Source organism: Lygodium microphyllum, chromosome 29 (assembly GCF_053477565.2).
Source record: "Lygodium microphyllum isolate KBCC chromosome 29, Lygodium_microphyllum_v1.1.10, whole genome shotgun sequence".
Classification (NCBI taxonomy): Eukaryota; Viridiplantae; Streptophyta; class Polypodiopsida; order Schizaeales; family Lygodiaceae; genus Lygodium; species Lygodium microphyllum.
In genome coordinates this window covers 41371690-41397961 of record NC_141163.1, presented here as the reverse complement: position 1 = coordinate 41397961, position 26272 = coordinate 41371690, and the positions used below count along the sequence as shown (strand labels likewise).

The window sequence follows — 26272 nt, the reverse complement described above, 5'->3', positions numbered from 1 at the left end:
GTGAAGAGCTTAAGGCTAGCTGGAACAACAACTCTGACTGGGTGAAAGATGAGTGATCGATGGCTGTGAAGGGGTTTAGCTTTTATAGCCCGCGAAGGCCGTGAGGTTGGCCTGACCGACCTACCATATAAGCCTCCACTAGTCGACCAGGGAATATTTCCTTTACCATCAATAGGGGCCCCTTTTAACTCCCTTACCCCACAACTCGATGCAATGCGTCTCGAGTTGCTACCAGCTTAACCACTCCGTCTAACCCAAATATTAGACCCACAACGGTCACCTTTTTGCCATCCGGTCACATAGACCTCATCTGATATACAAGTCAAGACTCAACCAATGTCCGGGCTCACATTTGGCTTCTCCTCATAATGGGGGCCTTACAACTTTGAGCACCATGGATGATTGGTAGCATCTAATGAGGGTGGGGCATTGATCATATCTAACAAAAGCCGTCCTCTAGCTCAGCCAACTTGCCATCCGTCCCATTGGGGCTGTTTGGTGTCGAAAATCCTGATGGGGAGGCCACACCTATTCCATTGCGGGTTATGACCCGAGCCCAAACGAAGCAGGCCGGCATCTCCCTGCCAGGACCTAGCAATCTTGACGCAACCTCGATATGAAAGAAAAGCCGCAAGCAGAAAAAGAAGAGATCGGAAGCTAAGTTCGCACTAAAGACCAAGAGTGCTACGACTCTACCTGCGGGAAAGAAGGTTTTAGACACAGAGGTAGAGACTTCAGCCCCTAAGACGGCTGAAAAGGGAAGCGCTAAGGTAGGGGAATACCTGCATCCGAAGCGACAGTTACAGGCCATAGATAAGGTGAAGGAATGGGTGAAGGAGACCCAATAGCACCTCAAAGACGCTGAGCCCATCATAGAAGACGAGATTGATGATCTCTCCAGTGTAAGCATGCCAATATCACTACCTCAACCTAAGTTGGTAGAAGCAACTGCTCCACAAGCAGTGCCGCTAAGACAAAGCCTTGACACGACAGAGCCACAGATTAGCCGCGGCCATTGGCACGGACAATCTAGGCTAAGGAAAGGACGAGTATCTAACGATCTCCTGACCGCACTAGTGACCACCCCTGTAACACTTAGCCTGGGATATCTGCTTAAGCAGCACCCTACCCTATGGCAAGACCTTAAGCAGTGGGTCGAAGGATCACAAGAGCAGGTCACGGCAGACCCTCGAGACCAAGATGCAGAAACGCAATTGCCAAGTTTGATGCTACACTCTGTGTCTAGATCCTTACATGTTAATGCCTTTTGGGAAGGCTCTGAGATGCCCGCGGTCCTACCGGTCCTAGCCCTGGATGACACGACAAGAAAGGGAATCGTAGACGCGGGAGCTGGGGTTAGTGTGCTTAGCCACGTAGTGCTTCAGGCTTGGGGAAACCCACCTGTCGAAGCTACTAGGTTTAATGTCACGCTAGCAAATGGCATGAGAGTAAAGCCATTCGGGGTACTAAAGAATTGGCTAGTGAAGATCACGGGTGTCCAGTTCTTTGTCGACTTTATAGTCATGAAGGGAGTGGACTACGATGTCCTATTAGGCCGACCCTGGATGTGCAACGCTAGAGTCATCGAAGATTGGGGTAATAGCTTGATCTTCCTTGGCAATAGAATGGACACAGTAAGAATAGAGATGGACACTTGGAAGACCTCACCAGTCGACCTAGATGCCATCTCTGCTATGCTCAAAGGGAACACTTAGGTCAAGAAGCCCTATGGGCCATTGACCAAGTATGTCCCATGCCCAGAGGATGAGCAGGATTGGATGCACGTTCTCGCTACAATCGACCTGCCATTCTCAGATCATGAGGCATATGAGCAGGCCATCAAAATGATCGGCAAGTCTAACGAAGCACTCTATGCACCAGTCTGCATCATGGCAGCAAGCCCCCATGGAAGGCCTAAGCATGTCACCTTCCACGTACCTTCCATAAAAAAGGAACTCTAGGGGATACTGGAATACCTAACAAACTAGCTAGTTGGCAACCCAGCTGCAAATTTCAAACCACTCCAGGATTTCTTAGAGGAATCCAAGTGGCAATGAACCAGGGTGCACGATTTGAACCTCATGTATCATTGGGCCCTAGTTCCTAACCAACAACACAAGGCATATCAAGCCCTAGGAGACAACGATCAGTCAGATGACAAGGATTCCAACGAGACGAATACGAAGACTGCCAATCCTTCAGTGAAGAGAGCAAGGGTGAAATAGATATCATAGAATACGACACTGAAGGATGAGAAATTGAGCAGATACGAGCAGACACCAAGCCGCGGGGAAGGCAGACCCCTAGAATAGAGTGAGGAGTCATGTGCATGGAATGTGATCGCACTTGGTTGGAATGCATAGGAGCCATAAACCTTGAGCAAGCAAGCCTAGCCCAACCAGGAACGACATCAATACTTAGGACTGAATCACCATCTAAATTGTGGCCACTAGGGGAGACCACCTCTTCTAGTGAAGATGGAGGGTTTGACTCTGAATCGGAAGTTACTTCGGACAGTGATCCAGAAATCCCTAGGCTGCCTCACCAAGGTGGACCTACCCGTCCACCTGAGGCGCAGATGGTTAAGGCAGGAAAAGGCAAAGCACCCCAGGGATACACGATCAGAAGAACAGTGAAAGCCACAGGACCTCCCTAAACGCTTTACAAAATTCAAAAAGGGGATAGGGTAGTAGTTCTGTTAGGTGCCAAAAGTCAAGGGCAGACGAGAAAACCAATTGAAGGACCAGCCAATGAGGTAGACCTAGCCCAGGAAGGGGAAACACCCCGACTAGTGTTCATTGCCAACGACCTGACTGGTGAAGAAGAAAAAAGTCTTGTCGCTCTCTTGCGAGAGTATATAGACATGTTTGCCTCGTCCTTAGAGGAGCTACAAGGGGTAGATCTTGTGACTCACAACATACCCATGACGTCGAAAGCAACGCGGGTCAAGCAGTGACCGTACCCTATGAATCCAAAACACGCTCATGCTGTCAAGGAGGAGATTGACAAGCTGATGAGAGCTGGATTCATTTACGAAATTAAGCACACAGACTGGGTATCACCCATAGTCATTGTGATGAAGAAGAACGGAAAAATCCGAGTATGCGTCAATTACAAGAAAGTGAATGCTGCTATGAAGAGAGACAACTATCCATTGTTGTACATTGAGCACATGCTTGAGAGGGTGGTAGGCAAGGAAGCCTACAGTTTTCTAGATGGCTTCTCAGGGTACAACTAGGTGCAAGTGCATCCTACAGACATGCATAAGACCGTCTTTGCCATGGAGTGGGACGTCTTTGCATACATAGTCATGCCCTTCGGGTTGACCAATGCCCCCGCCACTTTCCAACGCCTCATGTGCACCATCTTTAAGGACATGATTAGCAAGGAGTTAGAGGTATTTGTCGACGACCTATGTGTCCATTCTACCTGGATCGAACAGTTAGACAAACTCCGTGCAGTCTTTGAACGGTGCCGCTTATATCGTCTCTCCTTGAACCCCTTGAAGTGTCAGTTTTGGGTAAAGCACGGATGCATCTTAGGACACGTGGTGTTGAAGAACGGCATTGCTACTGACTTCTCGAAGGTCAGGGTTATTCTTGACCTCCCACCCCCAATTAATTACAAGGGAGTTCAATGCTTCTTAGGCCATATGGGATACTATCGGCGGTTTGTACTAAACTACGCGCTGATCGCCAGCCATTGTACAAGCTGCTGATTGTCTTCGAGTGGACCGAGGCATGCCAACAGGCATATGAAGAATTGAAAAAGGCTCTAACAACAACACCAATTCCACGAGCCCCAGATCCATTACCTTCCACATGCACATCAATGCTTCTAAGTTTGCGATGGGGGCAGTGTTGTGCCAAACTGGTGAGCATAACTTAGATTACCCAGTGAGCTTTGCTAGCAGACAACTCACTGAGATGGAGATGAATTACTCCACAATGGAAAGGGAGGGATTGGCCATGGTGTTCGCTGTGAAGAAATTCCAGCATTGTCTATTGGCCACACCCTTCATCTTTTTCGCGGACCATCAAGCCCTGCTCTATTTAGTGAACAAACCTTGTGCTACAAGGCGCATAGCTCGATGGCTCCTCTTGCTCCTAGAGTTCGATTTCTCTGTGGTGGTACGAAAGGGAAAGCGACATTACATGGTTGATCACATGTCCCGCATACCCACAGGAAAAGCCGCTGGACAAGGCATCGTTGACGAGTTACCTGACGCCCACTTATTCAACCTGTCCAGCGAGAGAGATCTATTTAAGGCTGATCTAATGCCATACTGGGTGGACAACATAGTCCAAGTGCTCGAGCACGGACTACCTGAGCAACCAATAGAAAAGGCTCGACTTAGGTGCTTGATCCTAAAGATCCAGCCCTATTAGCTGATTGCAAGCCAACTCTATAGGTTGGGGCAAGACGGATTGCTGCGTAGGTGCGTGTGTGAGCATGAGATGCACGATGTGATCTCAGAGGCACACAACGGCATTGCGGGAGGACACTTTAGCGGAGACACGACAGCACGGAAGGTGCTGCAGTCTCAACTATGGTGGCCCGCACTTTTCCGCGATGCCAAGCGATTCGTCAAGCATTGTGACGAATGCCGACGGGCAAAAGTCCTGATTCGTAAAGATCAAATGGAGTTGACCCCAATTATTGCTCGCCAACCCTTCGAAAAATGGGAAATTGACTTCATAGGACCCATCAGTCCTACAGTGCAGTACTCACAAGCCAAGTACATCGTAGTGGCCACAGATTACCTCACGAAATGGGCAGAGGCAAGAGCCACACGAAAAAATGACGTTAGGACAACCGCCAAGTTCTTATGGGAGCTAGTGATCTCGCGCTTCGGTTGCCCCATTGAACTGGTTAGTGACCAAGGCACTCACTTCATCAACGAAGTGATAGCACATCTCCTATCCACCTTTCTCATCATCCATCGCAAATCCTCACCATACTACCCTCAGGCTAATGGCCAGGCAAAATCAACTAACAAAATTCTTATCAACATCCTGACTAAAGTAGTCTCAGCCTCACGAAGTGACTGGGACAACAAGTTGATGGCAGCATTGTGGGCCTACCACACAACTTATAAAACGGCTATCGGCCAAACCCCCTTTAGGTTGACCTATGGAACTGAGGTAATTCTACCGTTAGAATTCTTTGTTCCTAGCCTGTGAATAGCACTCCAAGAACGATGGGAAGGGAAGGAGGCATGGACGCAACGCCTGGTCAAGTTAGAACGCCTATCAGAAACTCGTCTTCTAGCCACCCACGCGCTTATCTGTGAGAAAGCCCGATGCAAGAGCTGGTTCGACAAGCATGTCAAGGAGTGCGAATTCGAACAGGGTGACTTACTGCTCCTTTACTCAGTTAAAGGGCATAAGCAAAAAATGAAATTTAGAGGTCTCGGACCCTTCAAGGTTTGGGCAATCAACCAAACCAGCAATGTCGATCTTGAGACCCTAGACGATGAAGGAATAGGCTTCTTCAATGGGGTAGTCGTGTCAAGAAGTACTTCCCTCCCACTCATCCTTTGCATGAGCCACCAATATTAGAACCGCCAATCAAAATACGAGCAGCTACAATCACTGAAATCAACGAAGATGATGAGAAAGCCGTAGAACCCGCTTACCTCCGTGTCACGGTCACTGCCAAACAAACATGCGCTTTCAACGCCTTCATTGAGGAGGGAGCAGACTTCAATGTCTTAACCCACAAGCATTGGATCCAACTTGGCAAACCACTACTTCAACCCACAACTGCCAAGCTAAACCCATATGGGGCTCAATCATACGCACTTCTCGGCAAGTGCAGAGTCGTCGTTTCTATCGAGTCTGAGATTGTTCTAATGCTTTTTTACGTGTTGCCAAGTGCTACAAACGCAGGTACGGAGTCACTACTGGGGCAAACCTTCAAAAAGCAAACTCACTGCAATATTGATTATGAGTCGTAGCGCATCCACCTAGCAATAGGCAACATGCGCATTGTCACAGCTTTCAACAAGGGCTGCGTGACACTATCACCATCTGCAAAGCCACCGATCGAAACATCTGTAGGCAAGACTAAGGAGGGGGTAGTACGCGGCTACCACTCCCTGACTTCCATAAACCGCAGCCCGCAGTGATCAAAGCGAAGACCCAATAGCCTCGCTTCCAATGGGTGCCTAAACAGCTGCAACAACTGCCTAGGAGTCGATGAGCCTATCCTCATAAGACCCAGAACTCTAAACCTAGGAGGCCAAGACGCAGTCACAAAAAGTGCCACGTAATCAAGCAAAGATGGGTCCCTAAAGCCATCTTGCATGCACAAGGCTGCTACAAGGAAAATACCTGGCTGTGGATCCCAAAGGTCCCCACAGCCAAGAACACTATTCATACGCCACCCTCAAGATTGATCAGCCCACGTCCCTCAGTGCCTCAAAACCATAGGCCGCAGTGCTCTCTAGAGCCCCAGCCATCCGGCTCATCTATGCTTCGGCCCAAGAGAGTCACACAAACCTATCGGCCCAAGCAACAGCCACCATCACAAGCAGCATCACCCGACCAAGTCAAGCCAACTCCCCACGGCAAAGCTGACTGCAGTAGCCCATACGTTGTGGCTAACACTAATCTACCCATAGTCCAAACAGCCCAATTGCAGGCTCAAGGAAGCTCCCAACAGCAACTATGTATTGTCAAGGCCTCTAGTTCTAGCAAACCTCAATCGCCCGTCGGCCTTACACCCTCCTATGAACGAAAATCATTTCTAGCACTAGCCGCTGACCTTGCCAAGGACACCGGTGATGATGTGGTGGACTACATTAAATGACTCAATGCCACCTTCGTGTCGCTCGCCCTCAGCTATGACCGCTTGGACTTGGGTCTATTAGAAAAACCCTTTGCAATGGAAGTGCGCAATATGCCTTGCTCTTTGGAGACTTTTGAATTCGCATTTGCAAAAGCCTCTCGCTCTGTCTGCTGAGTTGCTCAACACAGCGAGATATCCAAAGAGCAAGCCATTAAGCAACGTCTCATCACATCCTACGCTCAGCAAACCACTTCTGCTATCACTGATCAGGAAATCACCGAGTTATCCAAGCTCGCTGATACGGACTCCACGTTTTTGAAGCATTGGTACACTCTTAGGCTGCAATGGGAAGTTGAGGGGTGCCGCATAATGACCAATGCTGAGAAACGCCGTGCAATCAAAACAACAGAGTACGACCCCACCTATGTCGCACCAACCTCGTATTAAGTATTAACCACTCTCCGTGGCCAACCCATGGATGAGCATATCAAGGGGCATCCCTACCTTGACCGTCTCTTAACAGAGGAAGAGCTCCACATTGCAAGTCAGGTCGATTCTAGCGATCTCCCAACCGATGTTCTAACATACATCACGCATGTCGGTATCTGCCCATTCGAATTAGACAGGGAGGCTCAGCTAGAGTATAACCCCAACTTCTATGCTTGGCTCCTGCACAAATAGATCAATGCCCTTTATACTAAACGCCCTTGGCCTCTCAACCTCCAATCCTGGGACGGATTCTTCCCGTTCCAAAGGGGGAAGGGGTAATAGGTGGAGGGGTAATAGGTGGAATCTAAAAAGTAAACCAAGTATGAAACGTCAGTTAAGTTTGAAATGCAAGGGTAAGATGTAAGGGTAAAAGTCTGAAAAGAAAAACTAAGGTTATAGTCAATAAAATCTGCTACCCTTTTATTCCTTCAGCAAGTTATTTGTCAAAAAGCACTAAAAGTGGAAATGGCTGAACTTGCAGGTAGCAATCATGGCAAGCCAGGACAAAGCGGGCAAGCTCCCCTTCTCGGAGGAGGAGCAAGCGAAATACGGCCTCACGGTGGAGACGAGAGCCTTCAACTAGTTGAAGTTCCGCCACATCTTCAACCTTGAAGATGTGGCCATTGAAGAGTCAGCAATGCGCCGAATCATAGATCAGTGCCACTTGCAGAAGTACCTAGACGCAGTGGGCCGAAGGGTGGACTACACCCAGTGCGCTGACTTCTTGCGCACCTTTAACAGGAAACAGAGGCACCATCACGGTGCGCGAGAATGAAGCCACCAAGCAAGTGCAGATCGAGCTGACCCCGGAGTTGGTGGAAAGGGCACTAGAGCTGCCAAATAAGGTGGAAAGAAAGCCGAAGAGGGACATCTACACCATGTTGGGAATGGACAAGGTGAAGGTCCATACCAATGATGGGATTAGCCTAGCAGACATCCCAAACCTAGAAATCCAGCTGCAGGCAAAAATGGTGCACGCCTTGTTCCCAAGCCAGAGGTACAATAGTATAATGAGCCAAATCAACGTACCTCTGCTCAACAGCATTGCGGCATAATCACTAGATGAGGTGAACCTTAATGGGTTCATGAGGAGAACCATAGAGGCTTTGGCTAAGGCCCTAGCAAAACAGGAGGAACAGCCGCTGGAGGGGAGTCCCCATTGTCCCGATCAACCCGCAAGGCATCATCCTCCAAAGCCGCAACCATAGGGTTTGGAGGTGTCCTTACGGCCATCATCCAAGAAGCACTAGGGCAAGGATGAGAAGAAGAAGACAAGAAGGGAGGCGACGAAGGAAGTGACGAGTCACCGTCACAATTCCCACCTCACACAGAAGAGCAGCGAAGGTCGTCAGATGAAACAGAGACTGACGAAGACGAAAGAGGGAGAGTCCCAAGGCAGCCCACAGAGGCACACAGAACAACGAACCAAAGCCCTGCATGGAAAGAGGGAAGAGGAGCGCAAGAAGAAAGAAAAGGAGGATCTGGAGAGGGCTCGAAAGGAGTTAGTCAGGGATGAGGAGGAGAGAAAAAAGAAGGCTGAAGAGGAGCTGAGAAGGAAGGAAGAGGAAGAAATAGTGTTGGCCACCCGTCGCTCCATTGAGGAGCAGCACAAAAGAGACGAGGAAGGTGTAGAGAGCCCGCACCGAACAGAGGCACCTGGTTCCAGTACCAGTGTGCCAGAAATTACACCCCCGCCCCCAGCAGAAGGAAAAGGAAAAGAGCCGATGATGCCAACTCCCCCCCTCTTCATACCTTTCATGCCAACCACTCCTATCATGACAACACCCATTGCCACTGCCACCCAAGGCTCCACCCCAAAAGTTGATGAGAGCAACGTGGTCACTTGGCTACAATTCCTGGTGGAACACGAGCTGGCAAGAGAAGCAGGCGTGGCCACCCCAGCATCAAGAGTCAAAAGGGCAATCATGGTTGATCTGGAGCTAAGGCCGGAGCTAAAGAGGCAGAAAATAGAAGCCGCGGTCCCCACCACCATCATGTCTCATCCCCTACCTCAACAGGCCAATACGACAAATATGTTAAGGAGCTACTCTCACAGCTAGAAAGGGCCAGGGAAGAAAGGAGAACAGTCATGGAGGAGCTGGCAACAGAACGAGAATCACGAGTCGCTCTCCAGTTGGAGAAAACAAAGCAGATAACAGAATACCAAAGGGAGATCGCTGCGCTCAAGGAGGAAGCCAGCAATAAGGATGCATGGGAATCAAAGGCCTTGAACGAACGTGACGCTGCTTGGGAAGAAAGGAGAAAAATCTTGATGGAGCATCTCAATGGGGAAAGGGAAACCAATGCTCACTTGCGGTGCAAGAACGATCAGCTCTCTACAGTCAACCTGGAAACACAAGGCCAGCTTGACAAGATCAGACAGGAGGCTGTAGAGATGGACTAGTTAAGAGAAGAGCAGGTGCAAAGGATGCAGGTGAAGCTGGACCAGCTCAATGCACAGATCGCCGATGAATGCCAGGAGAGCAGTCCTACCTGCACCACGAGCTCGAGGCCCAACAGCGGCAACAACTCATGGCTATGACCCTCCATTAGGGGGAGAGCCTGGAAGATATGGAGAAAAGAGCAAAAGAATGGGCTGATCACAATGAGGGGAGAATACGGGACTTGGCACGCCGGTTGGCCAAAGCCGAAGGAGATAGGGTGCTAGCTGAGAATCAGGCAGAGGCGGCCTAGCTCTCCATGATAGCCCAGCAGCACACCTTCCTCAATACACTACTCCACTCCACCAAACCGAAAGGAAATGAAGCCAATGATCATCTCTGCAGAAGAAGCTAACCATTGCACGCGGAGCTCTAACAGCAGGCCTTCACGTGCCACTGTAGCTAGGAGGCCCGCCGCAGAGCCTGGAGGAGCAAAGAAGATATCTTGCACAGGTAGGCCTGACGGCGCAGGAAATAGACGAACTCGGCTTCACAGATGCGAAGACACAAGAAGACGTGCAAGCAGAAGGGGGTGAACCGGAGTTTGATCTGGGATCTCAGGAGGAGGAATGCGTCCCGCCACCCCCCAGCCACAACAAGAGGAAGTGCAGCCCCTTGACACATCTGCTAAGAGAAAAGCAGCCCATGCTAACCGTAGGAAAGAAATGGTAGAGAAGGCAAGGAAAAAGATGAATGTTAGACTTGTTCCAAGATAGCCTGCCCCTCTCCTACTGCACCCTCAAGATCCCCCTGCTGAATTCCATGCCGAGTTGATTATCTAGGAATAGCAGGAATGTAACCACAACCCCTTCGACTTGAGCTTTGAGTTTCCCGCTACATTAAACAGAGTAATGTCCATTCAACTTGTAAACGACGTCATCGCTATGGGTGCAAGGCTCAAGGCCAAGTGGCTAGCGGAGCGAGAGGCCAACCCAACTACTTGGGGAGCCGAGGACCATGAATTTTGGCAGGATAAAGTCCTCCAGGTGCCTGGATTGGTGGAAGGCTATAATTGCCAACCTACCTGGAGAAGACGCATTTTTTACGTCAACCTTGATGCGTGGATGGCATTTTGTAACACCCTCCCTTCTGAGAGAAACAACCCCACTTTCATGCCGTATCCTCAAAGGGTAGGGGTCGACTTTAATCCGTCCATCCATGGCAAGTTCGACTTTCCCATTATCTATAATGCCAATAGCACCTCCCATAGGGATGACCTTCTCTTCACCCTCCCTGATTTGTATAGCTCTATAGATAGATTTCTTAGCGAGTTCACCTCTCGTCCTGACCCCGCCTTCATAACCACTTGTAATTATCTTAGACTAATTAGGGTCCTAGTCCACCAAGAGCCCACACCTCAAGAGCGCCACCTCCCACCCCTCTACTTCGACCCCCAATGCCATAGATAGTAGCACCGTGACTCGCCTCATGATGTGCGCTTCTCTTTTGCCATCCTTCTGTGTTGCACTGCTCGAAGATATGAGAGATAGCAAATTTACCCAGTGCAACCACCCCTTCCTTTCCACCACCACTTTCAAAACCCGCCTCAACCTCAAGGGCTACTTGTTGAGTCGTAGATTCCTTAACAAGGCCCCCTGCCCTCCACCATCCCCTACCTGCCATTCGGATGACGAGGAGTAAGCTCCCGTCATGCCCTTATATCACATGTATCCATGTATAAGCCTCTTTATATTTATTATATTATTTTTTAAAAAAAGAGATGAAGAAGAAGCAAGCCACAAGACAAAAAAAAAAGGGGGTGAACTCGAAAGAAGAGACGACAGCACACATAGCAAAGCCAAGGGATGCATCTACCATTAAGCAAAGATAAGCGGTGCGACCTACGCAAGATCCGCTTGCAACCCCCCTTCGCCTCGATGTGCACTGCCGTCATTGCACCTAGGATTCTCCATAGCCCCTTCCCCACTTCACACTTAGGGCACATCAAGGGCAGGACTTTCAGACCTGTCACCCTAAGACTTGCACCGTACTTCCAACGACACACAAACTGGGTCCTCAAGTGTGGGACATTACCAAGGGCTTACCCAAGGTTAGACCCATCTCCCAGTTCCACTGCCAGGGGCACCACTCATCACTGCATGGTGAAGTAGACAAACCCCCTAGGGAGTGCACAACTTTTCTTGCAGGTTATGTTCAAGTCTCAAGAACTAGCTACTCTGTTGAAGAGGATCAGCCATGACATCCTTTAATGACCAAAACTTTTTCCTATACCGGTGTCCAGCCATCTACCTTGCTGATGGCTACCATGATTGAACCAAGTCACGATAGGTCTGCCATTGGCATAGATCTTGGAACCTCATCTTCCAAAGATGCATGCCCAATGCCTCAAGATCTACGGGCCGCTTATTGATTCCACAAGCCTGAAGAATTTCAATGCAGAGTTAAAGATTTTCAACGTAGTACTGAAGACCTTCAACTCAAAGACGAAGACCCTCAACTCAAAGACAAAGATCTCTAAATCAACGACACAAATTTTCCATGCAACGACAAACCATATCTTTGTCAAGATAGAGTCGGGGGAGCTTCTCCAAAATAAATCCCTCCAATACCATCCTCCTAAGGGCACCCTCTTGATCCCTCACTCCCACACACACTCACTCCCTCACACTCTCACACTCCCTCTCTCACGAGCACATAGAAGCAAGAAGGAGAGAAGAAGAGAGGAAGAAGAAGACTCTTTTTGCCACACACCAAAGAATGAGCTTCTCATTCACTTTTCAACTTTATATACAAAGCCCTAAATCCTTTTTGGGCGGTCATCCCCTTTTTCCTTTTTTGCATGGCCGGCCGTAGCCTAGGATCTTTTTCCCATTTTCCACCATTCTAATTTATCATATTTCCAACTAATGCGTACACTTTGCACAGGAGCGAGCCTGGAGCTCTTTTACAAAGATTCGGGGGCACTCCCACATTTTAATGGTGCGCCCTTTTACTCTTTTGTTGTCTCAGAGCAACAACGAGGCTTCATGAGGGTCATGCCCAAACATTTAAAATTTTCAGGGTTTGGTTACCGGTCAAGGTACCTTTTTGTGCTTTTATCTTGCACCTTTTTTGCTATTTCCTTTTTCTTCCATTTTCCGCTCCTCTGTGTTGTGGGAAATACGATAACATTACCCCCCTCCTAGCCAAGTGCTAGTCCCATGGCACTGCCATGGGACGTAGTGGCTAGCTAGGTCGGCTGCTAGGCAGAACGGGTGGGTGGATGACACTGCTTCCAAGGTGGTTGGGTGAAGGACAGGTGATGGAGTTTAAGGACGATGACCAGGAGAGATTCCGGCGTGCTTTAGGCTCCATGAAGATACTCGACATCTTTCACACAGTTGTGGCGTTTGTTATGTAGCCGGTGGTCCCTCGAGCATTAGAAATGCTTGAAGCAATAAGCAAAGCTCTTCACCATCTCCTCTCCTCTTCTTCTCTTCTCTTCTCTTCTCTTCTCTTCTCTTCTCTTCTCTTCTCTTCTCTTGTGCGCGCGGCTATGGAGGATGGAGCATGAAGATGGAGGAGGCTTGAGGATGCTTGAGCTAGCATCAAGAATCGTGGAGCTACCCAAGTGCAAGAGAGAGAAGGGTACTCGATTAAGCATCAAGGTAAGCTCACTATACTTGTAGAATCGATGACGCGTCGGCTAGGTGAGAGATAGCCATAAGAGCTCGCTTGGAACGCTTGAGCAATAAGTGGTCTGTGGGTCTTGGCGGTTGAGTGAAAGCTCCCACAACAGCGCACCAAGGGAGGTGGCTTCAAACTACGTACTGGAAAGGTTCTGTTTGGTAAGTCAGCTATCCTGAATTGCGGGGTGTTACCACCTTTTCCACAGTCAGCTTCCCACCCAAGGGTGTTTCCACCTTTTCTTGGAACGAGGCCTGTTATGACAGGGAATTTCTTCCTTTTCTCCCATAACAGTTTTGTTTGTTTTTTTTCTTCTTTTTTTTCCTTTTTTTTCGTGAAGAAAGAGAATGGTAGAAATAGCATGTGTCAGGACCAACCTGGCCACTGTTGTTGGATCAAACAAGAAGAGAACAAGGTCAAGTTGAGATGTATCTGTGAGGGGTTAGCAGAACGAGACCGCCTCATGAGGAGAATCATAAGGGCTATCAAAAGCACGAAGAGAATGATAGTGCGACACCCAAAAGGGAGAGGGTAGGTCGACTGTGATTGTCAAGATCCCCAGGGAGGAAAGTACTTATTCAAATGATAGCCATTGATCATGAAAGGATCATCAGAGGCATCCACGGTCTGCACACCTGAACAAAGCCATTAGGATTGACAGCAAGTACCTGGTATGGGCCCATCCACCGTTGTTGAAGCTTCCCAAGAAACTTGCCAAATCTCGAATCATAGGCTAAGACAAGATCACCTTCTTTGAACTCCTTGTGCTTGATGAAACTGTCATGATAGGCCCTGCATCGCACTTGAGTGGTTTCCATGCACTGTAGGGCCATTCGTCATATCTCATCCAAGCATTCCAAGTGCATGAGGCGGCATTGTAGTGACTCATCATCTCCCAAGCATTCTTTAATTGCCACTCGCAAAGAGGGCAATTCCATCTCAACAGGGAAGACGGCTTCTGTACCATACACTAACTGGAAAGGGGTTTGTCTTGTAGCTACCTTATGGGAGGTTCTATATGCCTAGAGGGCCTATGTAAGTCAATCATCCCAGTCGCGACGATGTGCAGCAATCATTCTTGTCAGAATCGAGCAGAGGATGTGATTGGTGACTTCAACTTGGCCATTGGCTTTGGAATAATAGGGACTGGACTTGCAATGACGGATTTTATACAGCTTCGTCAGCTCCTCCATGATTTTGTTAAGGAAATGAGTACCTATGTCACATATCAGCTCGAGAGGACTCCCAAAACAGGTGATAAGATTTTCGTACATGAATAGAGCTATGATGTTACCATTGTCCCGCTTCAAAGCTTTAGCTTCACACCACTTTGTGACATAATCTGTACATACTAAGATGTATATGTTCTTCTTCCGTCTAGTAGGTGGATCAATGGGACCCATAAAATCAATCCCCTACTTCTCAAACGGCTTTAGGGGAAGAATAGGTTGTAGTGGCATGCCACTTGTTTTGGTGGATTTTCCCATTCGCTGACAAGCATCACATCTCTTGCAGTAATCATACGCATCCTTGTGGAGGGTCGGCCACCAGTATCCTACTAACAGAGTCTTCCTGGCTGTTGCTTCTCTTTGCCTCCGATGCTAGGGCTTGATGCAATTGGGTTCCAAAGCGCAATTTTGCATATCCATAAAGAATTGGATAATATCTGTATATGTGGGAAACCCTTGTTAGAGAGGAAGGTTCTATTGGGACCTACCTTTGATTTTAGGGAAATAGTTGCAAATGAGGATAGAATTATTAAAAAACCATTAGTAGGCGATGGGGTAGACTCCCTATTGCGTAGCACAGAACTCCCTAGACGACTATGCGAGTTGGCAAAAAGGGATGGCAAGGATGATATTTACCTTCCTAAACTAATAAATATGGAAATGGAAGAGGTTAGGGACCTTAAGACGTTGGAGCCAGGTCATGTTGAATATGAAGATTTTAATGACCCAGTATTGATCCCAAAGGAGAGGACTAAATGCCCTCCTCCTTATAGGGATCTCCCAGTATTTCATGGGCTGGTAAATGAGGACCTGATGTTGCACTTAAAATAATATGGCCTAACTTGCCTTGCAAGTGGGTTCAATGATATTCATCGGATGCTTGTATTTTCTAGCACCCTAAAGGGAGAAGCTAGGAAATGGTATTGAAGCCTCCCAAGAGGGTCAATTAAATCATTCAAGGAGATGCACGATAACTTTTTAGATGAATATGAAAAGAAGGTGCCTCTATGACCTAGGTCTTAGGACAGCTTATGTAGATAAGACAAGAGTCTTACCCTTCTACTAAAGAATGCGCTAGAGCCTTTGATGATATCTTGAGACTTTGGCCAAGAAGAGCTACTATGTTGCCTAAGGATGTGCTATGTGAGCTCTTTATGAGCAGCTTAGAGATTAATATGCAAATACAAGTGAGGATGCGAGATCCTAAGTCATTAAATGAGGCCAAGAGGCATGAAATTGACCATGAGCAGTATATTTGAGGATATTGGGAAAACTTTTGGAGTTTCCCCGGTTTAGTGCAAGTGCATCAAAATATCCAGTCTTTTCTACAATGAGAAAATTCATTTGCTAATATCAAGATAACCTTAGTAGGGGATCTTAGTAGCCAAAATCTCCAAGCAAAAATTGGCAATCCTATGAGTAGTGATAGTATGCTTCTTGGGGATAAAAAGATTCCAAGCTTAGCAAGTCCCATCAAGGCTTGCAATGCTTCTATGAGAGATAGTTGCGATGGCCACATTGATAGGACCAATGGGCCTACCAACATGGATGCATGTCCAATGAGTGGTTCTAGTTTTTCTCTTAGTAAGGCTCTTGAGAGACCTTTCCAATTTATGGATGAATCATGATTTTGAGTAGATGTTGTTTCTTTTAGTAAAAGCATGGTTCCTATGGCTAAGCAATTGTAGACTGGACAAAGGAAAGGGAAGACATCTCATATGAAGAAGATGTACCATGCCTAAGGTCCACCTATGCTGAGTAGAAGCCCTAAGGATGTGAGGCCATCTGGCTATAGCAATAAGTCTTCTTTGAGTCCACTAGACCAATGTGGCAAAATGAGGCAATATAAGAATATAAAAAGGAACATGAGATGGGTTTGGAGACCCAAAATTTATAAATGTGTGGTTGGCGTGTCACTCCTAGGTTTTATACAGAAAATTCTGTAGTTGGAAAAGTACTGATGTACTGTGTAGTCCAGCACCCTATCTACACCTGTAGGAGGCCTGTTTTGACCTGTAAGTATCTTGTAGGGTCCAACTAGAGCATCAAGACTGATCAAGGCCCTTAGTAGGACATGTAGACATGCTGCAAGACCTACACCTCAATTCTCGAGAGTAGATACACTTCTGTAAATGCGAGCAAATCACTTACAGCACCCTTATTCCAGAATTGAGCATGCCATAAACATCTCTTAGCATAATTTCCTCAATGCATAGGCATCTCCCATACATTCCAAGCATCGTATTCACTGCCATTTACTGCATTTTTATTCTCATGTCTGCAAATACATCTTTAGTAGTATTTTCCATACATTTGCAGTCAATAATACATCCATACATTAGTACCAAGTCAATATCTCAGTTCTTCAAGTGGGTACCTACACCTACAAGAAACTTTGGGCTCCAGATCACCGGGAGGTGGGCAAAGTTTCCCCCAGGCCGGGTTGTGCACCCCTTCAGGGTCTTTGATGGCAAGGGGGGATCACCCCTCTTTTGTCTTACCACCTCGCATGGCATCGGGCTTTTCCTCACCTGGAATATACATGGCAGACATTTATTAATTAAACACCCAGTATGAGATGCATTTGGAAGTAGGAATTGAACCTTTTCATGAAATGCATGGAATGAAAAATTGGGATCAAGGGTAGGGGATTACCAAGAAGTGACTCACTGTTGATTATCCTTATACAATGGATTTTTTTTAATGATTTAAGTAGCTCAGTCAAGAAACAACAACTCAATTGGTTTAGGTAAGCAAAAGCAATAATTCTCAATGAGTTTTAGTATGAATTTACGCATTCCAATGTAATGAGATCAAAGCAAAATGACTGTGATGAATTGGACAACAGACAAGCATCAATTTTATCTCCTAATGCCTACTTGAGCTCTTGCATTCTCTCAACCAATTGGTTATGGCTCAGTAAGAGGATGAATTTGAGAGAATAAGAGTTCAAGAACTAAGTACCTTATTGTGCTTGATGAAGATGCTAATTGAACAATGATTTTTTCCTTCTTGAGTGCTCCAATAATGGATCAGTCCATCAAAATTGCTGCATTGACAAGGATCCAAAGAAGTGGTTGATTTGAAGGTACATAGGTGTGAGCGCAGAAACCATTGAAATGATTCTGTTGTAAGCTTAGCCTTCGTAATAGATTTAATGTGTGATGAGCACTAGACAATTAGCAATTGTAGCTTTTGAATTATTCCTGATTCAAATAGATTCTCTACAACAAGGACTCTTGCAAAGTCAAGATCAGTTCTATCCCAAATTCATGCAAAGAGAAACATCATTTTTGGAAGCTTCAGATGATCTTTCTTCCCTCCCATGACTACCATTTGCTTGAAACTTGCATAACCTGTTTAGGGAAACTAAACTTAATCACTCTGCCCAATTTTGAACAACATGCCATTTCTCCTGCGAGCTTCTGTTGGCTACTCATAGTCTTTCATCTCAATGTTGGTGAAGTTTAATATTAACCCATGCCTTCCAAAAATCCTAGCTATGGGGTAGTAACCATCCCAGAAGAGTGTGTTGTAATACCCTGCAGCCAACTCAGCTGGATGAGACCTTGAGCCATAGTGCCAGTGAATGATAGCTACCTTCCCTAACAATTTAAACCCCATTCCACGAAATACACCTTTCACTACACTAAGGATCCTCTCCCCATGAACAAGCACTAGGTCAAAGTACCAGCTGAAGAGGAATTCACCGTATGGTGTATTCCATCCACCTTCCCTTCTAAAGAAATCAATATCCTCACGCCAATTTTCATAAGAGCCAGCATCACAAGGATGCCCGAACCCCCACTCTAACTTCCCAATAGAGGTGGTTGCTGCTTCTAAACTAGCAAGCATGTACTTGTCATAACATTGGAATTCACCAATCCCGAGAAATCTCCAAGTTCCATTACTCTCAGGGTAGGAAAATTGCTGGGAAAATATAAAATTGTGGTTTCCACATCATCGTCTCTTTTGCATACTGCTATCAATCTCCAGAATGAGACTAAGCTTTATGGAGAGCTAAAATCATGGTTAACATTTCCTGCCCAAAAGGTCTTGGAAGTAGTTGCAAAAGCAAAGAGTCCTAGAGATCTTCTTCAGTGCATTACAATACTCAATTCAATAGAGCTCGCACGTTTAATAGGAACAACAGTCTAAAATGTTGATGATGCTATCCATGTTGCATATCTGGCTCCAATTTCCCTTGATACTACAGGTGCTACTGACATGTTTACTACTATAGCTCCCACATGGGGTAGCACTATATTCCATGAGAATAACGAAGATATAGACGTGCTCCTGAGCTTCAAAATTGAGGAGTGTGATGATGATGATGATGATGTGAAAAGTACTAGACATTTACCATATGAGTTATTTGTAAGGAAAGCTTCAACACGACACAAAAGGGTCTAAAGCTGGCAGGAGGAAGGGTCAGAAGTGGAACTGGATAGAGGATGTTGCCAAGATAGGAGTGACATCAAGCAAAGGGAACTGCAAAGGAAGCCATAGTTGGGCTGAAGGTAATCCAATAACAAAGTGCATGCTGATAAATTTCCACTTCATTTGGGGAATGTGAAGAGGTTGTAGCTTTCCAAACATTTTGACATGTTCTACCTTAATACGTTGGCAAGACAAACATTTCATGACATATTTGAGCACGTCTCCCTTAAGCCTTTCCCAACGGTAACTTTTCCTGTCTACGTTGAGGGTCTTAACATATCCGGGATGGCCTGAAAAAGGGGAATCGTGTGCTTCACCAAAGTATTCTCTGTTGTTTGAGTTTCCTACTCAAGAGTATGCATAATCTTGTCTTGAAGAGAGAGAGAGAGAATTACCCTAAGAGGCTGCAAGAGAGGGAATTAGAGAGAGGATTAGAGAGGGAAATAATTAACTCAACCTCCCTGTCTCGGTCTTCAACTCGGTAATCTTCTCTCATGCTCTCCCTCATTCCTCCTTCTCTATCTCTCCTCGAACACACTCATCACGAATGATGTCCCCAAAGCAACGAGGCAAAAAGACCATGAGATCCAACGGAGAATCGGGGGCATCCACTCATTTGAGAATATTCCTGGCAATGGCATGATTTCTTGGGAACTTCATTTGCATCATATATGGTTATGGCCTCTTTTGTTGACATGGGACGCATGCATTGGTCACAATCCCTTTGCTTTAACTCACCAGCTTTCTAAGGAAAATTTTCTCTTTCACTACTCTCATTTTTCATCTCCCTATTGTGTTCATCGTCTTAGCTCCCCTGGCTACCCTCTCTCTACCTTCTATGCATTCTTTTTCTTGAGTGTTTCTATGGTTGGATAGTCCCTGGTGGTGCCACTGTAGACGCAGCCTTGGTGTTGGACAAAACCATCCACTATGTGAAAACCTTACACCATCAAGTGCGCCAATTGGAGGCCAGTATGCTGCCTTCTACAAGATCTTGATCAATGATTGGGAAGGGCATCTTGCTCTGTAAGGCACTTCTCAATGGAAGGCCAGCTAGAATTCATGGCACTGCTATTTGTACCTAAGAGAGCTCCATTTGATCTACGTATCTAGGCTTCGTCAAGGGGGTGGTTGACTCGAAGACCTTCTCTTGAACATATCCAGTAAGTTGCAACTTTGGGTCTTCAAGATCCACACTAAGCTCTTCCTCAATGTTATGAGAAAAGGTTTGGTCCTTATTTCTGGCTTATTGCTAGATTGGAAAAGATGGGAGGAAGAATGGACCATTATCTTCCATGGAAGCTTGGCAAGAGCTTGAGGATGAAGAGAGAGAGAAATGATCCCAAAAAGTAACCAAGACTTTCCCTCTTCTACTCCATTTACCACTGTCTTCTAAGAAAATACCTTCAAAATTGGCCAAAAATGACCCACGAGCTACTAAATCTAGTCTTCCAGCCTCCAAACTTGGTCCAAGACTCCATTAATGCTCCAAACCTGTAGTCCTTGTGGTCCAAAATTCCTTGATAACTGCACTATTGCTCCATGTCATGTCTGTACATGTGTACCTATGACTCTTAAATTTGTGTGACTAGGAAAAAGATAACTGAATGGAATGTTGGCCAACTGGATCAAGAACATATAGCTTTAATACCACTTGTCAAGAAGAGGATGGGAGAGAGAGAAGAAGAGGAGAGAGAGAGAGTGCAGAAGAGGGAAAGACTGCAGGAAGAGAGAGAAAGAGAGGGGTGAGGAGAGAGAAATACTAGAAAAGGAAAGAGAAAGACAGAAAGAGGGAGGAAGAAGCCATGAAAGCTTGGAGAGAGAGGTGAAGATGAAAGGAGACTTGTATTATAATATGATGATCCAAAATTAAGTCCCTAACACCTTATATACTAGCCATAGAGTGTAGCTAGTATTTCCCCATTATTAAATCTCCCTCTCTTACAGAGGCATTACTGGAAAGTTGGGACAAGCTATCCTTTGAATGACAACCAAGAAGATGAGATATATCAACCTAATGATATCATTCATTCAACTCATAGTACCCAAGAATAGATGGTCATTATTACTGAGATATCAATAGAAAGGCTTGGGTTGGTGGATGTGCAAAGAACGCAAATCAAGCTTTTAGCTAACTCGCATGAGTAGCATGAGGCTAGTCCTCATATTTTATGTTATCCTTGGTATCTTGGTTAGTTTGATAGGATGTGGTGTATATGCCAATAAAACCATGTATTGCATGGATTAGAATGACCTATCCATTTTAGGCCAAGAGGGCCATTTGTTTGTTTAGTGCGGGTGCAGTTAACAGTTTTTGTTTTAGTGTTGTGCTAGACAAATTACATGGAACCTGGGGGGAGCCTTTGCTATGTTGGCGCTTCTCGTGGCCCAATCCAGGTGATAACTTTCCTTTATGAGTTCCTTGTTTTTATACTATATATGTCTGGTTACTTGTGAGGGATTTCTTTTCTTGTTGGGGACCAGCAATCAAGGCATGAAGTCCCATGTATAGGTTGATATGTCTGTGGGAAGTCTGAGTAGTTGTTGCCTCCTGCAAAGGCATTGTCAGACATTAAAAGACCTATTTTAGAAAGTATTTCTAGTGACCATCTTCTGCTGACCTGTTAGGCGGCCGTTCTAGGAGTTTTTGTTAGTTGTGAGGTAGTTAGAAAAGCTTGCCAGACAAACTGATGATACAAAGAAGAAAAACCCTAATTATCTGAGAGAAAATATATGAATATAGGAAGGTGTGTACAAAGGAGTTTTAACCCCTATAAAAATAGAAAAGGAAAGAAAGAAAAATCCTTGAGCAGTTGTTTATTGCCTTACGAAGGCCTGATAAGTTCCTAGGGGGATAAGACAAGACCCGACGTCGATGCCTTGTCTTCCTAAGGGTGGCATCTAGCTGAACGAATAAAACTACGAGAAGGTTGGAGCGAAAATAAAAGTGAGTGTCAGAAAAGGATTAAATGTCGCCTTGTGAGGGCTTGGTAGGCTCTTGGGTGGTACCAAGACAGGACCTGAGGCCAATGCCCTATTCTCTCCTTGGGTCACTACGCTCAGCTCCCTCCTTTTTACACGCCCGAGTATGGAAAATAAAGGCCTGAACGGAAAATGTGGTAAAAGACAATATTTCTTGATCAAGCTATAGGAGTCCTTACCTAGGAAGAGCTCCTTGTTGAGTTATCCTCAGTTAGGTAGGTGGTTCAGACCACCACTTAGAACAACCTCTTTGATGGTCCTTTCTAGCTTGGTTGTGTTGGAGTAGTTGGTCAGTGACTAGCTTTGGGCTTTCTGTCAAATTAAGCTAGGCCTACTCCTTGTGGATTTCACGCCTTGGTTTTGACAGGGGGTAGGGTGAGAGCTATCATGTGTTTTGTTGAGTAATTTTTGTATCAAGTTGATGCTCTTTGTGGTTGTGATGATGTGCAGGTTTATTCGTGGGATTTGACGGGCTGAGTCGCCCTATCCCGTGGTTGCCAATGACAGCTGGATTTTAGGATCTAATTTGGACCTGTTCTTGAAGCGATGGAGTCCGTTTTGGAGCCGGAAAGTGCTCGAGAGGCATTTAAGAGCTAATTTTCATGAAAAATCAAACAGTGGCAGATGGCAGAGCTAGAGTTTTCCTAGATGTATTTTGATGTCAAGAACCCAACACAAGTCTCGGTTCGTCAATCAGAGGTCGTTTGACCCTCCATTTAATCCCCACAATGTTTGGTGTTATAAAGTAGCTACCGGATTGGAAAGCCGTAAAGTGCATGGGAGAGGCCAGTTTGATAGAGTTCGACGCCATGAAGTCGCATGGCCAGTCGGATTGCAATTCCGAGTTTGTTTGGGCCCTGGAAACCCAAAAATCCACTTCATGGCAAGTGTGAAAGCAAAAAGCTAGAACTAGTTTTTTTTTAAAGACTAAAAGCTTAAGCTATAATGGAGAAAAAAACGTTTTTTCACACGACAGGGAGGGGGGGTTTTTTGGTGCCCCCTCAATTCTACAATTCATGCCTCCTGATATATGAGGGATATAGAGAGAGAAAGGGATATTGCTGATCTACTCCCTGAGAGAAACATGGTGGCTGCAATCTTGCAAAATATGGTGGAGAATTGAAAAAATGGTTTTAAGTATTTCTCTCTCCTCCAGGTGGTGAATGCTTGTCTGGCATGGTACCAGATCACTTCTGAGTCGACTTGGGGATGGAGATGGATGATTGGAGATGGGCTAAGCATTAATGCTGAACTGTTCTACTATCCAGAATCTAGTTTTAGAAACCTGCAACCATAAAAAACCCAGTAATTCTATTTTATAAAGGAAAAATGCTTTTTTTTAAGGTTTGGTTGACCAAATGATGTTCATATTGTATGAAAATTGGTAGGAATGTTTTTTGCTATATGTTTGATGAATCTATGTTAGAAAAATTAGAATACATAATGCTATAATGCTGAAAATAATTTTCTGAAACTCAAAAAACACGCTTTTTGTAAAGAAAAAGGAGTTTGTCATTTTGGATTTGATAAAAAAGATGCATGAGGGATGAAATGTCAAAAATGATGTTTCTCAGTTTTCATAATCATAAAAACTAGAAAAACCAAAAAAATCAGTAAATGCTCTATTTTCTTGATGAATAAATAGGAAAAATAGCAAAAACGGGGAAATTTGGATTTTTGTGCTTTGAAAAATAAGGAAAAATATGGATAATGTGTGTGCATGTTTGGCAAGGTTTAGGCATAGGTATAGCCTCAGTTCATTCTCATATATATGTTTTAGTGTGTTTTTATTACTTTATACATCGAAAATGACAAAAAAATAAAATCATATACCTATGCAACGATGCAACACATAAACAGTAGGGGGAAAAGAAGGGTTGTGGAAGTGTTTAAGTGCAGAAAATGAAGTAAAGTCTGATCTTTTGGTTGTGCATGTCTATAGGACAATCTTTTATTTAAGTTTTAATAGGCTAGTAGCATGAGGTAACTCAATGCTAGTCTCTAGCAACGTAGCAATAACACATAGATTGAAAATCATTGAAGGACTAATTTTACACTCCACTTTGCTGATTCGTTTTAAAATCAAATGGTTGTGCACAATAGGCATACACTTTTGCATTTTGCATGCCACATGGTATAATCTCATGGATATATAGCACTTATATGTTAAACACTGACCAACGCTGAGAGTGTGAGGAAGTCCTTTGGTGAAGATTAGACAAGTGGTTCTTTGGGATAAGTTTAGTGAGGAAATATAAACTCCTGGATCGTTCGATAATTCAAAGAGTGGACTATGTATCGTGTGTCTTATATGTTGAGGCAGCGCATCTTGGGGCCAATCCCCTTGATGTAGGAGAGCTGCAGTGGGGCCACGGTGTTTCAACCAAGGGATTGCCTCCTATGTATGTGATACGAGGTGTTATACCTATATGTTATGTGATCTCCCTCTGAGGAGTAGGGGAAGGTAAGCGTTGGATTGTGTCCTATTACAAACGCAAAATCAATATTAGTAGTTAGTGTAGTGTGAGCCTTATATGCTTTTGGCTGTGAGGCCATGTGGGGTGTCTTTTGTGCCTTAGAGGTCCGGCTAGTGCTAGAGAGCCAGTGTCAGGCCCATTTTGGGTCCCGACAACTCACTAACATGAAAAAAAAACCCCTTGGAGTAGATTTTTTTCATGCTGACCTTGGGGAGGTCTAGCACCATTAGAGAACACTATCTTAGTCAGGGTTCTATGCCCATCGGAATACTGCCTCAACCGGTGATCTGTACCCGATTATCCATCTCTTAGCTTGATAATTTAGGAAAGATTGGTACCTGGTTTACAATCACAAATAGCTTACTTCAAATGCATTATACACAAAATTTCAATGAATTTTTTTCAAGACAAACCACTTTTCTAATGTAACAATACCAGGGCTAAACTTAGCGAAAGTTGCCACATCTTCCAATAATCTTCTCAGATTATTCTTCCCTTGGAATCTAGCCTGGGATAAACTTAACAAGAGTTTGTTTTTCCTAGACTTCTATTTTTGAGAGCAACTCCCATAATATATTTTTATTTTTCTTAATGGAGTTCTATGGGTCCTTATCTAGTGATATTTAGAAATTCTTGGTGATTCTTATTACGAAAAGTATTTTTTAACAATTTTATCTCAAGACCTTTTTAAAAAAAATAGAGAATCACTATGCGTGTTTATCAATCAGAGGTTCCATTAGTTCAATTAAAATTTTTAACTCTTTCAGGAAGTGCAATATCTTCCTTGCACCCTATTTCTAGTACGTCTTGTATAAACCCAAATTATTACTTGAAATTTGTGGTTAATGATTTCTCTAGGATTTTTTAAATGTAAGAGATTTTAAAAAAATCCTCTTCTTACGAATGCATCTTTTTGTTACTAGCCTTTAATATTTAAAATAGTAATCAAATATGGTACTGGGGATTTATGACGAGGGCTTAGTTGATGTTGGTATTCACAGCTTCATTTGTAATCCTAGTACTCGCCATTCTATTTGCTCCCGCAGCATTATTGGCAGCTTCTGTTTCCATGAGCTTCATAATTTTCTTCTTCGAGGCCATGGTCGTTGATTACGAGATTGAGAAGTCATTTACAATAGAGATTTGGGTCATCACGAATGGGTTGATGGAGATGGAGATTATTAGAAATTGGAAGAAAATTGAATAGAGCCTCAATTTTACAAGGGAGTGAAGGTAGAAAAGATGGGATCCAATTTTGAGAGCCAGTGAAGTATCCTCCTTGTCTTCACAAACAAGAATTTCCTTTTGGCGCTCCTCTTACCTCTCTCCCTCTTGTTCTTCTCTCTTGGTTCGAGAAGAGTCTCTTCTCTTAGTTTGGGCTACCTTCCAATGCCTCCTCATGCCCCATATTTATAGCTCAATTGAAGGGGGGAGGGTTTATGGGTTTTGCCCAAGAAGAGGAGTTCTTTATGGAGTGCATCTTGCCAATCTAGCTATCTGGAAGGTTGTAATATGCAATCTAAGGCTAGTGATTTGATCTTTGAGCTCCAGAGAGACTGCGAGAGATGCCATAACTGATTCCCCTAGCTCTCTCGTGATCTTGCTCCGATCTAGGCATCTTGTCAAATTGAGAAAAGGGGGAGATTGTTGGAGTCTTAGACTGAGATTAAGGTGGATAATTTATTTTTTTTTCTTGTTTTTATCTTCTCCCAATTTGGGGAGGAAGAGAGAGGGATGCACCGTTTTTTCCACGAAAAAGGGGGGGCAACCAATTTCGTCAACTCCTTCTCCTTCA

General features: G+C 45.0%; 1 pseudogene; it reads right to left on the bottom strand.

The window, feature by feature from the left end:
• Positions 1–17953: 17953 nt before the first annotated feature.
• Positions 17954–25578, bottom strand: LOC148010548 (beta-amylase 2, chloroplastic pseudogene; annotated as a pseudogene).
• Between the last annotated feature and the right edge of the window lie 694 nt (positions 25579–26272).